At 41.3% G+C, this 5,455-nt stretch overlaps 1 long non-coding RNA gene across 1 annotated transcript; it reads right to left on the reverse strand.

Moving 5' to 3' along the window:
* Positions 1 to 1,665: 1,665 nt before the first annotated feature.
* On the reverse strand, positions 1,666 to 2,362 carry LOC127533131 (uncharacterized). Its single transcript, XR_007940828.1, has 3 exons — positions 2,264 to 2,362; positions 2,067 to 2,178; positions 1,666 to 1,983 (listed from the first exon to the last, which is right to left on the reverse strand). It is a non-coding gene; the product is annotated as an uncharacterized LOC127533131 (long non-coding RNA).
* Between the last annotated feature and the right edge of the window lie 3,093 nt (positions 2,363 to 5,455).

Here is a 5,455-nt window from a genome sequence, read left to right on the forward strand (position 1 = left end):
TTTCAAAATAAAAAAAAGTTAGACAAAAAAAAAAAAAATCCAGCACTGTATTGTAGACAGTACAGTATGTAAATATTTATACCACGTCTGCATCAGTTCTTTCAGCCTGGGGTCTGTTTCACAAAGCAGGTTCAAGAAACTCTGAGTTTAATCCTCAACTCTGAGTTGATCTACTCTGAGATAGAAAACTCTGAGTTTTCGGTTTCACAACGGCTGATTTGAGTTGGTTTAATCAACTCGGAGTAGTTTCACTCGGAGTTAAGCGCATTCACTGCAACTCTGAAAAGACAGCATCAATGGAGCCCCGATTCGACGAGTCACCATGGCAACGAGGAAGCGAAAGGCTGCTTTTTTTAACTGGAAATTTTTAACGTGCTCATATGGCGAGTTTGAACACGTTTTACAGTAAGAAAAAAGTGCAACACCGCTCCAGCTGCAAAAGAGAGAGAGACGGCGTGGAGAACACTGCTGCCGGGTCAGTGCGTAAGTTTAAATGTAGTCCTTTGTAATCACAATAATATTACAGGGAATAACTGTCTGAATGATAGAATTGTAAGTTATTTCATTTAGGTGAAATCCCACGTGGGAGAAGCGCACGAGGCAGCAGCTTAAGATGAAATATAAAAACATTGTTCAAACAGGACAGACCTCGGCATTATCTCATGGAGGTACTTCATGTTGATCATGTTTTACATTGTAAAGTAGCCTAAATATTAAGTGGCTGTTTGACTGTGCAGTTGTTTTATCCACACATAGCCTAAATGTCTGCATCCATATCATGTCCTGTTAAATAATGAAGCCTATTTAAACTAACATAGAATTCTGCTCAGCCAACAGAAAGAAAGCAGATGCCTGTAAATCGGGTGGAATAAAAGGTCATGGATGCATATATATATATATATATATATATATATATATATATATATATATATATATATATATATATATATATGTAGTTAGTTCTCTTTTGTGTCACAACAGACTTTGTAATTGTAAGTAGTCAACACTCCAAAGATTTATCCAAATGGTAGTTTAAGTTTACTGAAACATGTCACTGATCTAGGATGAAGAGGATGAAACTGTGTCTGCTGCCTTTACAGAGGGGGATCCAGAAAGGCATACAGAGGTATGTTACTGATAGTTCTCTTCCCATTCACATTTTGGGTGGAATATAGAGTGTGACATTTAGCCTACACTGAAGTATTGCACATTCTCATCTTTTTCAACAGAGCATGGCTGGACAGCAGCAGGATGGTCCCTCAGCTTCCACTGCACAGACTGACACAGTGAGATGGATGTTCAGGAAACACCAGAGCTTCATTCTGTGGAATTCAAGTGCAACTGTATAATTTAATGTCCTCTATGCATTCCCTCTTGTCAGTAAAACAGATTTACAAACTGCATTTGCTGAGAAAAATCCAAAAACAGATTAGGAGGGCAGATCTGGAAATTGAAAAACTGGAGCACAAGTTAGAGGTGATGGTCACAGATGAATTATGTTAACTACTGGAACATGAACTGAACCATCTCTTTTATTTGTAGGAAATAAAGAAGACCAAATGAAATGTGTATCGTGTCTTTATTTGCTGTGGTGGTGATGATGGTGACTTAAACTCTAAAGTGATTATTGCATACGGTGTCTCTGACTGCTCTGCTGTCCTGGATAGCTGCAGGTGGATGAAGTCATCATCTGGGTCTTCAGTTTGTAGGGCAGGGTGTTGCTCTCCTCTAATAGTGGTAATATTATGAAGAACAACACATACCACAGTAATATCACAGGCCCTCTCAGGGGTCACCCTGAGGAGATGTAGGCTCTGGAAACGGGCTTTCAGCAGGTCTGTGGTCATCTCCACCCGGGCTCTGGTCCTGCAGTGAGTCCGGTTGAAGTTCTGCTGGGGGCCTGGTTCAGGGTCAGGGTATGAGGTCATCAGCCTGGGTTGGCATGGTAACCCCTGTCACCCAGCAGAAGGCCATCAAACTCTCCTGTAATGTATAGAGGATACATCAGAGCATATTAAAGGAGGGAGACAAGAGAATTCTATTGTGAAAATCTTTAGGCTGCTGACCATGCTGCAGTCTGTTGCTCAGGTTAGACTCTCCATAAATCCTGGAGTCATGAACAGACCCAGACCACGTGGCCTCCACATTAGAAATGATGTATGCAGCATCACATATGATCTGGACAGTGCAGAGAATGACAGATGTTGAACTGTGATGCAGTCTTTAACATTTAGAAACAGTAGTCAGTCTACCTGTAGCCTACCTGCACATTTATGCTGTGAATGGACTTCCTGTTCATGATGTGAGGGAGCTGTGATGGGGATGTGTGTGCATCTATGCAGCCAATCACACTGGGAAATCCTAACAGAAATTAAAATGACTATTCCCAGTCAGAGGCTGCAGCACAATGTCATTAACAGAATATGATTTAAAATGAATTTAACAGATCTCTACATCATTCACCTGCAATCCTGTGGAACTCCTCTTTGATGCTCTGACAGGTTTATGTCCATGAAAACCACAATGATGAGTTAAAGTCGTTTCAGGGCCAGGAACACTTTTCTGACTGTCCTGCATACAGTTGTCTTACTGTAGTGCTCTGCATCTCCGACATTATATGAAAACTTCCATTTGCAAAGAACCGCAGCACAACACACAATATCTGCTGGATGTGAGAGCATGACTGGTAATGTAAATGTAAGGACGGATTAGGTTGTTTATGTAGATTATGGACTTAAAACGATTACGAAACGGTACCGCTGAAAAAGATACTTGTCCGGAAATGCGAGAACCTTTATGTGCGGTCTGATAACAATCTACCGACGAATATTTAATTATCTGTGCAGTAATGCTGCTCCTTTATCCACTGGATCGTTAATAAAAGCTGTTCTACGCCAAAACTCGCCCTCTTACTGACTGAATGAATGAGGAAATGAAACAGCATGTGTGGCTGAAAGTGGGCGGAGACAGAGAGAAACTCGAGGTGTTCTCAGATAAACCTGCTGGCGACCAGGTTCAACTCATAGTCTGTTACTGCGGTAACTGACCAAGAGTTTAAGTTACCCCTCTTTGTGAAACAGGCTAGAGTTACCCCTCTGTCTCAGGGTTAAGTTACCTCGCTTCGTGAAACGGAAAACTCAGGGTTAACAAACTCAGAATTTTCAATAAACCTGCTTCGTGAAACAGGCCCCTGGTCAGGTCACAGGACCTCATCAACATCACAAGCTGTGTTTTCTCTGGAAAGAAGGACCTAGTGTGTCTGATCCAGCCCTGACATGCATCAACAGAAACATGACCACATGCTAAGACCATTGATTGAAAGAGATTTTCCCAAAGTATGGCTGCTGCTCATATACCTTCCACCTCCATGTAGAGAAGAATTCTTCTATAGGATTCAGAAAGGGAGAATATGGAGGCAGAAAAACCACAATAATTTGGGGGTTCATATTGAACTATTCCCAAAGCAATAGTTCTCTATGAAAACTAACATTGTCCCAGATGTATTCATGTGAATCATCAGAATCCAACTGAAAAACTCTCTGGGACAAACACACACAAAACAGAGAAAAAGTCAGTCATGTACATTTTCTGTAATTTTACTAGCACTTGTGAAGCAGAATTATACTTTAGATTTTTTACAGTATTCTCAGAACATTTCTTACTGCTTGTATTGTTCCAGTGTAGACATGTCACTGAAGTGACAAACAACATTTACATACCATGTAAGATAAACCACAATAAACCTGAAACTATGTACTTTATGCACCATTCTAACCATCTGCTGACCTCAATAGATTGCATTCTGAACAGCTAATTGTTATGGTCCAGCTCCTGCCCGTACCTCTGTCTCCCCTGTCTGCCATCTTCCCTTCCTGTTTCTCTCTCCCGGTAGCTCGCCCTCTGTCTGCCTGCACTCTGCCAGCTGATTGCTGCTGGGTGTCAGCTGCAGGCAATCAATCCAAACACAACTCACCTGTTCCCCTCATCTGCTATTTAAGCTCTGCTCTTCTCACCAGCCTCTGCTGGATCATTGTTCAATAGACTCCCGTGCCATCCCTGACTCTGTCTTCAGCAAACCCAATTTCCTCTGGACTTCATCAGTTTATGGACCTATCTGTTTTCCCTTTTGTGGATTTTCCCCCCTGGACTCAGTAGTTTGGATGGATTTCAGCCTTGGTTTCTCCCTCAGTATTAGTTCCCTGAGTGTGAGTACTTCCCCTTAGCTCTTTTGTGTTTTACCATTTGGTTGTCGCTCTGCCTTCTCGGTCAAGTCCTTAGTTTGTAGTAGTGTTGATTTTGGTAAAAAAAAAAACCTTTTCTAATGATGGTGAGAGTAAGCCTCATGAGGCATTGAACCACTTGAGCCAATTGGTTCGAGAAAGGGTTCATTTCCTGAAGCTTCATGAGCACATGAAACCACCTACTGGTCAAGTGTATAATCACAGGCAGCTGTATCTGAACCACATGCCTGATGCATTGAATCATTGTTTGTTATGGCTGTTGGGAATGAGTATGTAAACCAAAAAAAAATGTATGATCAAATAATTTCTATAGATGAATGATCGCATATGTGTATAATAAAAAATGTTTTCATGTATTCTGTGTGTGTAAATTTCCTCAAAATGGTAATATCATAATGTAGCAGGTTGTGTAATAATGTCTTTCTGTCACCTTCGGAAAATGGCATGGCCTTATGCAGGCAGAGGACAGTGAAAGTGCTTGTGGAACTAGAAAGATCATACTGAATATGCTTGTGTAACTTAGACTAGGATGTACAAGAAAGGGGAGATTTTATTCAGAAGTAAAAGGTTTTCAACAGTTTCTGGTTTTAAATGACTCCTTTTTTTGACACACAATAAACACCTCACCTTTGAATAAAATAAACGGTGCAAAATACAATTCTTGATCAGCAAACCTAATGTGTCTGTAATGTTAGATTTGGCTTACCTTATTAGGAGTTAAAAAAATCAAAATGTTCCCACACGATTTTCCACTTCTTGGTTGGCTCCTTCCTATCACCTATCTTTCTGTCCTCACTCTCCTAAATCTCCAAACTATCTCTGTCTCTCTAAACTCTCCAAACTATATAAACACTATCCAAACTCTATCCAGACTATCAAAACTCTATCCAAACTCTCGACTGACCCCAACTCTCTATCAAAAACCCACATTTTGAACGGAGCCTGAGGGGTTTATTCTGCTGTCAGACCTCTCGGCAAAACCTGAACCGCTTTCCTAAGCAGTCACGTGGTTCAACCAGGCAACGAGGCTTTGGACGTCATCATTTTTGGCTCTTCCCCTAAATGAAGCAAGCCTCGATACAGGCTTCGTGGAAACGCCCCCTCCATTACTCGGCACACACTTCGAAGCCTCGGCACATCTCGTAACATCACTACCCTTTTCCTTTAAACTCCTGGTTGACTATCTATTGTGTCTGCGCCTGGGTTCTCCAACC

This window comes from Acanthochromis polyacanthus, chromosome 1 (assembly GCF_021347895.1).
Source record: "Acanthochromis polyacanthus isolate Apoly-LR-REF ecotype Palm Island chromosome 1, KAUST_Apoly_ChrSc, whole genome shotgun sequence".
Classification (NCBI taxonomy): domain Eukaryota; kingdom Metazoa; phylum Chordata; class Actinopteri; family Pomacentridae; genus Acanthochromis; species Acanthochromis polyacanthus.